Source organism: Mustela lutreola, chromosome 6 (genome assembly GCF_030435805.1).
Source record: "Mustela lutreola isolate mMusLut2 chromosome 6, mMusLut2.pri, whole genome shotgun sequence".
NCBI lineage: Eukaryota > Metazoa > Chordata > Mammalia > Carnivora > Mustelidae > Mustela > Mustela lutreola.
This window is the reverse complement of record NC_081295.1, coordinates 12,219,231-12,231,637: the sequence shown is the minus strand read 5'-3', so window position 1 is coordinate 12,231,637 and position 12,407 is coordinate 12,219,231. Positions and strand designations below refer to the sequence as shown.

Below are 12,407 nucleotides of genomic sequence, written 5' to 3'. Positions count from 1 at the left end.
ATGGACAAATGCTTAAAATTGGAAAATGGAATAGTATAAAATTACTTGCTTTTAAATTCTGAAAATGACCTCATATAACATTTAATTGATAAAATTTGTTCATTATTTAAGCTTCTATATTCTTAGTAGAGTTTCTTTTGTCCTGATAATTTAGTTGCCTCATTAAATTTATTGGCCATTTTCAGACATATAAAAGATTATAGTTTATGGAGATACACATTTAAGGTTTTTTGAGGGGGTGGGTCAGTTTTGCTACATTTAAAAAGAAATAGTTACCTCTTTTAATTTGAAAAAGTATTTTTTTATAAACACCGTAGTTCGTCAGATCTAAGGTGCCATTGATTGTGAGAAGCACCGTTCAGGAATAAAAAATGTTTCCAGTATGACATGCCAATGATTTTAAGACCCAGTCTAATTCAGAAATGTCAAAATGTAAAGTGTCTTAGAATCAAAGAAATACGGTATTCATTATGAATTTTATATACGCAATTCCTTATTCAGTGATTTAAAGAACATTTTGGTGTTTTTTGTCATTGTATATATTTTAGATGGGCACAACTTTAAAGAAAAAAATTTTAATATTCAATTAAAAATAATTTTGCTATACCTTATGTGCCTTTATTATCGTTACTTTATTGGGTGCTATATTAATAAAATGTCTAAGGGCTTTTAACTCTTTCAGCAAAAGAAAACATTAACATTTTTCTCTAAATATTTTACATGATGTAGAAGAGGAGAAGCAAGTACCTTTATATTCATTTTTAAGATAGGCAAAATTAAAATAGTCACAAATACTGCAGTGTGGCAGAGAATTATAAATGTTTCCTTAATTGAGGATGCTGTGGTTTTATATAAAACATCTTTTAAACTATAAGTTTTAGGCACTATAATTTTTGTTTTTCCACTTCTGAAGAAAAAAAAAAGACTATTACTTTTTAATGGGAGATTTAAAAACTTGATAAACCTTGATTTAGCAAAGCTTTCTGGAACTAGAATTCAAAATTAATGTCTCAGATTGTTTTCTTGGGGAGGGATTACTTTAAATAGGGGCATACATACTGAAAGCAATTTTAAATACTCTATGTCTGTGATTCTCAGCCAAGAAATGTATAACAGAATCATCTGTTGGAGCGATTTGAAAATATCAAGAGGTGGGGGAATGTCACCACAGATGAAGACAGAATCCCCTGGGGAAAATACATATTTTTATACACATGTACATATATACACATACCACTCCCTGGGTGTATATATACTTTTTAGATCCTCACATACCACCACTTCAGATAATTTAAAACATGTAAATACTTAATATACCGTGTACTAAGAGTCCTTAAAGAAGTTTTTAAGTAAAATACTTTGGTGATCCAAAAATTACGTTTAGTGTTTCAATAAAGCATATATACTTAATTGGTGGCAATTGATGTTGGAGTATGAATAAAAAATAGCGAAGTCATTACCACAGATGTTTTAAACTCATTAAGGCATTTAGCATAAATCTAAAAATGAATTAAAGCAAAGGGATGCAGGGAAGCATATGAGATGGTTTTATAGGGAGTGTTTTTGACTCAAGTAAAACTTTGTTGTAGGATACCTTAAAGAAAAATTGACTCGATATCATGGAGTTAAATGCTTTGATTATAGAAAGGGCCCTTTTGGGACAAAATTGTGAGCATTAAATTTATCAAGGACTCGTAATGTTACTAGTAGGACGATTTAGGTGTGGGTTGCGCATCAAAAACTAAAGCAGATCAGTGGTTTATTTTGCATGAGCTTTGCTCAGACATTTTTCTTCCCCTCTGCTTAAACGTCTGCTCTTTCAGGGTGGTCTTCTCATTCTGTATGTACACTTGATTACTCAGACTTGTTCTAGTCACACTGTAGAACGAATATTCTAAGTAATTTGTGAACCATACATAGTAAGTCAAGGCGTAGAATTGTGCTAATGGGCTAACTTTATGTGGTAGAAGTGTTAGGTGCTTCGGATAGTAGAAGACCTGTCGAGACGTAAGTGGAGGGAGCTCTGACGCACAGAGCTCACTATGGTAGAGAGTAAACTTGGAACTTGTGACTTTGAGCCCAGGATTAATGAGAACTAGATGAGTTTAATGAGTCTGTTACATTTTTGTGGCAGTGGCAGATCTGTAGCATTTGGTTGACCTGTGTTGTTTGTCCCTCTCTAACCTCCATGGGAAGCTATCACTGTTTTGTCTTATTTTTCCTGCCGTTCTCAGAATTCTCAAAACCTTCTCGTCATAGCACTCCAAGCCTCCTTTTTGACTCTTCATTTCAGACGAGGACTATCAGTTGGACAGAACTTTGTTGAAAGCAGTTTGCTGGCCTGTGGATTAGTGATTTCTTAGGTCATTTTTGACATTTAAACACGTTGAGTCTATGAAACAAATTTTCTTCTCTGTAAAAGACGAGTTGAGGAAGCAGGAAGAGCGAAGGGAGAGTCTAACCACGCCGGAGCTTTAACACAGGTCACAGACTTCATTATCATTAGGTCTTCAGAACAGTCTTTAACATTTGCTGGCTATATCTTTCAGACACGTTACTGTTTGTCCAATCTTAATAACTAATGTGCAGGGTTACACGTTTTAAATTGCTGATAATAATATTAGCTAATATTTAATATGTACTGTGTGACAAGAACTGGAGTAATTTTATTATCTGAAAAGCCTCATGACAATCTTGTAGTATTACTTTTCTAATACCTATTTTACTAACGAGAAACCTGTCGCAGATTGAAGCCACTTCCCAAGGTCACACAGCTTGTAAATCTTTGAGCAAAGATTGAAACCCGGGTTTATTACTTTGAGAAATTCGTGTGTACTACCTACATGGCAGCGACTCACGAGCTATTAATTCCTCTTCTTTTTAAAAGGCAAATAAATTTGTGCAGAGAAACATAACTTGAACAGCCAGTCAGTCTTATCCTTGTAGGGTGAGGCTGCATGTAAACACTAAACTGAACTTGTGTTTTCACTGTTGTAAGAGTATATCGGGCTATCTTCTTTTCCTATAACTAAACAATCAGCTTCATTTTCTTAGATTCTGTTTTTCAGGATTTAGGGTTTTTTTAAGGCTATACCATGATAATCATTGTTAACTTTCCTAATACATGCTATTTTGGGGGCAGGTTTGCATTGATACTAAATAAGTTTTGTTTTTGATTACAGCTTTCCCCACAAATAAAATATCAAAACTTATTATTTTTTATAATGTTTTCATACATGTAAAGCAGAGCCAGTGATTGCTTGCAGATTTGTAGATTTGTATTTTAGGTTGTGGCTTTGGCAGATCTTTTCTAAAATTTGGCATTTATACACTGTTATGTATTAGCCCAAACTTAATACTCCGTTTTCTTGTGTATAAAACTCCCACATTAGGAATATTCCATGGCTTGAATGAAATTAAATATGCAAAATTGTCTGTACACATAGTAAGCATTCAGTGTTAGTCTTTATTTACCCCTTGAATTCAAGTAGTTTTGAGAGCCTAGCTCTGTTGTCTTGGTGGCAGTGGATGATTTGCAGTGATTTTACTTTACTTGACCGTATAATCTGATTCTAGGTTTTCTTTCTCTTCAGAGTCTTCTGTTCATATCATTAAACTTAGGTTCATATAAGGTTTAATCCACATAGCATGTCATGGTGCTGGCCTCAGATGACTTTAAACATTGTGGCCATATTACTGGCTCATTCACATGTCAGGAGAACATGCTTATTGTGAGTTATACTTCAATTTCTACTAATCTTGTCAAAGGTAATTATTATAATTTTGCTTATGTTATATGAAATAAAAAATTACTGTATTTGAACAATGACTTTTTAATAACAGGAGTCTTGTGTTTATTACTGAACTTGGGTCAGTTTGCATATTAATAAGAATATTAATAGGTCAGAAGACTTGTGTTGAATGAAATTAACCTTTGAAAGTATAAAGGATAAACTATTGTTTAAGAATTGATCTTTCTGTGGTAATTGAAATTACTTTGAACCTTTTTTAAGAAGGAGACGGTAGCATTTACCATATCAAGAAGTTCTGAAAAGTCTGACATCTTAGATATTGTGGTCTTACCCAGGATAAGGATTTAGAGATTTCTAAGTAGTTGAACCATCAGGACTTAATTTAGGACAGTGTTTTTGATAAATTTACTTAATGATATTTAATTATAACCCTCTGTTTTTATCATACTATTTTCCGAGTTGTTAGCCAAATGACCACAGATTAAAATGCATTCTGATTACAGGGAGGGAAAGGCTTGGGGCGGTGAGACTTAACATTTTTGACTTTTGTGTTGTGGACATTGTACATAATTTATATTCAGAAACATATTGTTTGGTAGGATTTGTTCCCTCTTTTTATTACAAATGAAGAAGGAAACTCAAGTCCATGGTTACACAGGTTTTATTTGCACAGGTATTTGACCTTAGGTTTTGCTGACTCTGAAGCTATGCTTTACTCTAAAAGATGCTGTTTTGGGAAGATAGATTTTAGTTCATGATTGGTGTAATTAGTGTCCTGCTGTAACAACATTACTAAAAATCATGGGGCTTAGAACAGCAGGAACTTAACCTCTCACAGTTCCAGAGGCTAGAAGTCCAAATCAAGGTGTCAACAGAGTCATGCTGTCTCTCTCAAGGCTCTAGAGGAGAATCCTTCCTTTCCTCCTCCAAATTTTTGGCAGTTCTCAGCAGTCCTTGGTGTTCTTGACTTGTAGGTGCATCACTTCAGGCTCTGCCTCTATTGTTAAATGACGAGTGGTCTTCCATCATGTGTCTTCATATCATCTCTCTTTGTATGTCTCAATTTTCTTCTTAAAGGGACATCCGTTATATTGGACTAGGAACCCACCCTACTTCAGTATGTCTTCTTAACTGTTATGTCTGCAGTGACCCTATTTCCAAATAAGGTCACATTCTCAGGTACTGGGAGTTAGGACTTCAACATGTATTTTTGGAGGACACAATTCATACAACAGCCTATGACTGAATTCTGTAACTATTTAAGATCTATATAAACCTTGGAAATTTTAGAATACACACAATAGGAAAGGTAGTCACATTTTAGAGTGAGAAAGTCTTTATAGAATTCTTTATAGAATTTTTATAGATAGAATTCTTCATAGGATTCCACTTTTAAATTATTTGGTTGTTATAACAGTCATATTTAAATCCTAATACAAGTATTGCAAGCCATTAAACACAGCACTGCCTAGCTTTTTAGATGAATTTTTAATGCCTGTAATATAAAAGTTAATTTCTTTAGTAATATTGAACTAAAAGGATTTGCAAAGAAAATCCAACACTGTTAGATAGCAAAGAATCTATTTACTGCAAATTATCCTTGCATTTAGGAAATTGACTTTGAAAATTGGAGGTTTTTTAAAACATTTATTATATACAGCTACCCTGAAAATTGCTGTTTACCATTTCACTTTTGTTTGTATCTTTTTAAAAATAGTATTAGCATTTTTTGCTTTGTGTACTCATTAACATTTTCCCTTAAGTGATATGACTATCACTTTGCCATTTTGGTGAGTTTTTTAAGAGATTAGGTTTTTATTTGCTAAGTAAATGACCAGTTTGTTCACTATTTTTATTTATGTAGTATTACAACCTTAATACATTTCTCTATTATTTCATAGAATTAGCCAGCAGACTTTGTATTTGATCATGTAAAATCCGCTTTGTATTTATTGACTGAACTCCAAATCATAGGAATATATAGATCTTTACCAAATAGATGTCTTAACAAAGGCCCCTGTAACTTTACTGAAATTTGGACCATTCTCTTGATTTTTATTTGAAGAACACCAAAACACTTAAAACACTGCCTGGTATGTCATACTCCATAGGTGTTCACTGTTGTAATTGTCAGTAACGGCCAATGGAGACTTTGGGACATGTGTCAGTTGCAAGTAAGAGACTCTTTGTACAGATACGGAGATTCAGAATGGGGGAGGAGAGGAGAGGACAGGGAATGGGAGTTCGTGTGGTTTTGGAGCTTTATAGGCTTTTTTTTTTTTAACTCTCCTCCTCCTGTATTTTTCTGATGCATTAGGCCAGTGGCAAGTGTCCTGCTGGCACAAGTGGCTTGCCTGTCGTGGAGAGAAGGCTCTGATCTAGTTTCAGGAAGAACAATTAGAAAGCTTCCTATCTTTGGTTCATTGTTTAAATATGTCCAGATAGTAATAATTTAGTGGTTAAAAATAGTATTCCTGATTTTTTTAATTCAGTAAAGTAGGAATTCACATTTTAAGAGTAGATTTTTTCCCATGGGACTTGAGAAATGCTGACTCATTTGAAATGGAAAAAAAATCTACACTTTTTCCCATGAATATATTCATGCTAAAAAATGTTGTTAATCGCTGAAAATAAAACTAAATACTTCCTTAAATTGTGTCTGCCTCAATCCATTGTATGGGAAACCACATTTAGAAAAACAATTTTCAAATTTGTTATGTCTCCCTATATGACAGAACTTGAAAACATTTTATCCCAAATTAAGTCTGTCAAATAAAATTTGAGATGCAGGAGATTACCTATTTGGGGAGAGAAGTAAAATTACTTAACTATTGCCAATTTCAGAACGTCCAGTCACCCATAGTAGCCAATTTAAGAAGATACAGTAAGGATCTTGCTTCCCTTGGCAGTCACAAAATGCCACAATAACTGTGATTATCTGTTCTTTCAAATGTGAAACAGTAATTTTTTTAAATTAGAGCTTTAAAAGATAACAGCTAGACTCTTTAGGGGATGATGTAAAATTTAATTGTTACCTTGATATAGAAAGCTGATTTTGGAATGGGGCAATCCCTTAAAATGTCACAGCTCTGATCTTTCTTTGCCACCTTGGTTATTTTATTTGTTGGACCAAAGCTACGATGTAGGACTTGATATGGAAGGATCTAAGTACATAATATACCTGCCCCTAAAATCACTATGCAGAGTCTTTGTTTTATTGAAGCTGTGTATTTGAACTTTTCTTCATGATACGACTTTCATACTATGGGCAGGTGAAATCAGTGGTTCACATTTTAATGAGTTGGAGGCTAAGGTTAATTTCTAAATTAGTATTAGTTTTCAGAGGGTGAAAAAAAACAGCTTCCCTCACTCCAAAAGCAATTCTATTTACCTGAGAGTAGAAGTAGGGAATCTGGAAATGGTCATGCATGAAGGAGAAGTGTTGATGGAGGGTTCACCGGGGAAACTAAAGGCACTGGCATTTAGATCTCATGAGCCTGTAGCTATCGAAGGGTTATAGACAAGGTTATGGCCTTGACTTTCTAAACCACTAAACATCAGATGGAAAGGATTTTTGGAGTTACAGGAATAGTGTAACCAGATCCTGAAAATAGTCATGATAATCTAGGTTCAGAGAATTAAATGAGGTTGATAAATTGTGTTTAGCCATTAAGTCCTTTGAAGGATAATTTTGTTTTTCCAAAGGAATACTTTGCTACTTTTCCCTCCATTCTTGGCAGTTTAGATAGCTCTCCATTTCTTTCTAAGTGTCATTTTGTCTCATGGGAAAAGAAAGTGATTGGAGAGCACTGTCATTTGTGGGCTTTGTCATCAAGCATTCTACTCGGGCACCTTCAACAGAGCACTGACTCGGGCAGGACTTTCCTTCATAAATATTTTTGTTGTTCAGTGAGTTAGTCTGACTTTACATTTGTTTCTCTCTCGGCTCTTTGCCTTTTTAATTTGATATTTCGGATCGTTTCTAACCTAATACAGCTCATAATTGGAAATACATCATGTATGTTTGTATGCACTTTTGTATTAGACACACACACACACACATTTATATCATATACCTTCTCAAAGAACCTTCAGCAAATGTAGTTTTTCTTTTGATCTTTTGTGATAGCATTTGACTATTCTCTCAGGAGTCAACTTTTTTTAAAAGATTTTTTATTTCTTTGACACAGTGAGTGAGAGAGAGAGGGAGAGCGAGCAAGCACAAGCAGGGGGAAGGGTAGGCAGGGGAGAAGCAGGCTCCTGCTCAATGTGGGACTCCATTCCAGGATCCTGGGATCATGACCTGAGCCAGAGGCCAGTGTTTAACTGACTGAGCCCCACAGGCGTCCCAGGAATCAGACAACTTAAAACCATCTTTTCTTTCTCTGCTTTGAGTCACATCTGTTTACCAAACTTGAGTTTCTTTTGGAATTAGTTCTTTGATGCCTGATGTTTTCTTATCAGGGCCTACTCCGTCTTCATTAGACATATGACTTCTTTATACATTCTCTAGTAATCAGGAACTGATACTAAATGTATACTCAGTACTAAATAAATTCTCAGAATGAGACCAAGCAACAGAGCCACCTATATAGTTTTTAAAGCAATAGTATTAGGGCACCTGGCTGGCTCAGTTGGGTGAGCATGTGACTCTTGATCTTGAGGTCGTCAGTTTGAGCCCCATTGTTGGGTGTAGAGATTACTTTAAAAAAAAAAAAAAAAAGAAAGAAAGAAAAAGCAATAGTATTTCTGACAGTTTGACAGCTGGCTAAAAAACAACAACAAAAAAGTACTAGCACTAAGTCATTTCTGATTCATCTTCTGATTTATTACAGCCTAAAGGTACTCACTTACTACCAGTGCTCTAAATGTCATCAGTATTATGATTCACCTTGTGAATTTGCTTCAGCTGCTTTCTTGGACCAGGTGAGTCCAAAGCTGCCAAAAGTCAGTTAAGGCTGAGTAGGACTTGGGAGAGGAGCCAGAGGTGTGAGTGGTGAGAGTGCAGGAGGGAGGGCAGGCGGTGGCCCTGCGGGCCTTTGACCAGATGCTTTCTGTTCCGGTTCAGAGACCTTTGTTCTCTTTTCTCTTTTTCCTTTATGGGCGTACTCTTGACAGTTCTAATTTATGAACCACTATTCTAATCTTCTTATCAAATTGATAAATTCAAAGTGTAGTACTTTATTTCATTGAGCCAAAGTGCCTAGGATTGATTCATGGGAATAAAGATAGCACGTTTGGCTCATCATGTGCTAAGAGCACATCTTTGAAATGCCAAGCATTAGACCTCTTGGGGTGATGATCAAACAAACAAACAAAAAGGCAGACATTTATCTGGTTTTGGAATTTATCCCAGGAAAGAAAACCCCTCAGGTACTTCTGCTCAGACAGCCGGATGTGCACCCTTGAGCTCTCTAGTAAATGAGAATTAGTAGCATTCCCAATGCCTCTGTGCCACCGTAATTATTCCTACAACCTTCTGCTTGCTAAGCATAATATAGTCTGGAATTTACTTCTCTAACAGAATTGCTAAAGCCTAAGCACCGTTACTTCCAGTTTTCTCATATCTTTTTGGTCTTACAGCTTTCATCTGTAATTAAAAATCTTTGAAGCCATAGGAGAGGGACTCACATATTTTAGGATGCCTTTTTAACTTTAACTTGCACAATAGAAAGAACCTGGAGCCTAAGAAGAGTTAACATCGTTATTACCCATAATAATGGACTTTGTTATCTTCTTGTACCACATTACTCTAGTTTTTTGTCTGTTTTCTATCTAGAGCAAGGTAAAAAATGCAGAGAGTATACCAACATTTCCCTCCCCCTGAGAGACACATATACTTTTACCACAACTATGACAGATACATAATTAAACTATCCCAGACTCTGGCTAAGTCCCAGATTTTCCACATTTCTCCATACAGCCAGTTAACATTAGACCTGAAACCTCTTCATCCTGGTCCTGAAGGATTTGACCATTTAAACTGGTATGCCTTTCTTAAGCAGTGGTTCTAATGTCTTCCTCTCACTTGGCAGTGTACAGTTTTTCACTTCTTAAGGTGACATTCTGTGTTATTTTACATGAACACTGGGGATATTTCCCTGTCTCTGCCTTCACTGGCCTGGAGTGAAGTCTCATTTTGCATAAGTTAGTAAATTAAATGTTTTGTTGTGAATTCTTAAAGTATTGGGCGCCTGGGTGGCTCAGAGGGTTAAGCTGCTGCCTTCGGCTCCGGTCATGTTCTCAGGGTCCTGGGATCAAGTCCCACATCGGGCTCTCTGCTCGGCAGGGAGCCTGCTTCCTCCTCTCTCTCTGCTTGCCTCTCTGCCTGCTTGTGATCTCTCTCTGTCAAATAAATAAATTTAAAAAAAAAATCTTTAAAATATTTTTAAAACAAAAGCAGGAGTAAGATAAAATTATTTATTTGCTTTTAATTTTATAGATGTCATAATGCCCTAATTATATTTTGGCCTTATTTGAACTCTTTAGAGGAAAGAGAGTCCTCAGTGGAAATGTTAAAAGGAATAATTCTGTCTTTTGCCATTTGATTTAGGTTGACTTGAACCTTGTCAATAAAACTGTTTTCAGTTGTTACTAGAAACAGGCTAAGACTTGACCTTTGAACACAGTTAATTTTTGTTTCAGATATTAAGTTTTATATTTAAAAAATGTTAAGGGGACAGTTATTTAATTATATTAGAGGAAGAGGTTTTATAAGGAAACCGAATTGAAAAGAACTCAGAATGGAATTGGGATTAGTATATTGACTTACTTCCCAGAGGAAGTAAAGCTAGTGAGAGTCCAGTACAAAGATTGTTTAAGAAAGGAGCAGGAATTATTTAGTACTTCGCTAACCCACGTTTCTTTCTGAAATGAAAAGGTGAAATTTTACATCAAGCTTTCATGTTTATGTAATCCAAATATGTTAGAATAAAATATTTTAAGATTATGGGTGATCATGGAAATCAGTGCATGTGGTCTTGTTGACTTTTTAATGCTGAGCACCCTCAGAAATGAGCCATTTTGTTTATATCAAGAAAAATAAAAGTAGTTTCAGAAATTTGTCTGCTTAGGAACTTGGCCGGACTCTACTCTGCATTGATTGAAGTATCTAGTAATCTGATGTGCCTAATATTAGCTGTGAAGTCATTTGATTTAGTAACGTGCAATCATACATAGATAAAGAGTTGTTTTTCTATGAGTTTAGCTTAAGACTTGAGCCAGATACTGAAATCCTTAGGTTTGCTAATAACTATAATTGAATTATATTATGTTTAGTCTGCTCTTTAACTATACTTATATTCTTTCTTAATTCTTATGCTTCTTAGTATGTTTCCAAAGCACATGGAATTTCCATGTCTTTTGGGAGGAATAGAGATAATCTGACAGCCTTAGGGATAACCCTGATTGCTGTATGAACAAGTTTTCCTTAAGTAAATTCTTTTACTTGCTTGGTTGTAATCCTAGATACCATTCTGTAGGTAGATTTTGGATAAAGTGCATGGGGTTTTCCTAACATTCCCACTATCAGAAATCATCATATCACAGGCCTCAAGTGTACAGATAAAATTGCAATTGGAGATACACTTGAATGACATTCACTTTGGTCTTTAGAACATGGAATGTCAGCTTAATTTTTCATCCTTTAATCAGTCTATATAGCAGATCTGAAAGTGAATCCAGCTTGAATTTTCTTTCTTTGGAAGAGAATGGGTAAAGATCCAAAATACTTATTCAATATTAATACCAGTATCAGATGGCTGCAGAGCCTAAAGGAGTTCCGTTTAGATAATCATAGCCAGATTATAACCAACACTGTGGTTTCTCTCTAGCGGTTTCACTCATACACTTGAATATGTGTTTACGTTGAGGTTTATATAGTACAGACAAGAATCTTTGCCTACTATATCTAGGATTATTATTTTAATATATTTTAATGTGAGATATTTGTGTTGAGATGAGTTTGGTCTCTTGAGGAAGATCTTGCTTAATGCAAGTCCAGTTCTGTTAGCTACACATGAAGGTGCTTCCGTAAGTCTGTGGATCCAGGAAAAAGAAAAGAATTGAATTTCTGGGGTATGTTCCCTATTTTTTAAAGGATATTTTTAGGAGATTTTATTATTTTTATTGCGGGGGGGATCTTAAGCAGGCTCCACACCCAGCGCAGAGCCAGTCTTGGCGCTCCATCTCCTGACTTTGAGATCATGACCTGAGCCAAAATCAAAAGTCAGATGCTTAACTGACAGAGCTACCCAGGCACCACATTAGGAGATTTAAAAATGAGATAAATTTCCTTGCAGATCGCTTTTCTTGGCAATGTTGACAAATATTGGATGTATTATTGTACATATGGTCTCTTTTCCTTGGTATGAGGGCAGCTGTTTATATTGTGCACAAGTATACTTTTGACATTTTCAGGAAATTAAAAGATTATTCCAGATTTTCAAGTTGTAAAGACTGTATTTAGAAGATAAAATTTAAGTAAGGTGGCTAGTTCCAATGTCTTCTGACCAGTCACTGCTTCTGTGCAGCAGTGAAGCTTCTGGGACCCAGATATAAATACTAATTTTTTCTCTGCACTAAGCATAAATATAATGTGGACTAATATCCAGAAGCCTATGACAATTAATATGACACTTTCAAATGTGATGACTA

At 35.3% G+C, this 12,407-nt stretch overlaps 1 protein-coding gene across 9 annotated transcripts in view; it reads left to right on the top strand.

Moving 5' to 3' along the window:
- The window catches only part of SCAF8 (SR-related CTD associated factor 8), a 225,641-nt gene that overhangs the window by 94,332 nt on the left and 118,902 nt on the right, over nt 1-12,407 (top strand). The window contains exon 22 of one of the 9 annotated variants that reach the window (XR_009354468.1): nt 8,588-8,678. The exons of 7 other annotated variants lie outside the window; for them this stretch is intronic. The gene's annotated coding sequence lies outside the window, so the exon portion shown is untranslated. Of the gene's footprint in view, nt 1-8,587; nt 10,813-12,407 lie in introns of those variants that run through there. One more of the 9 variants, XM_059176691.1, reaches the window with a different exon arrangement.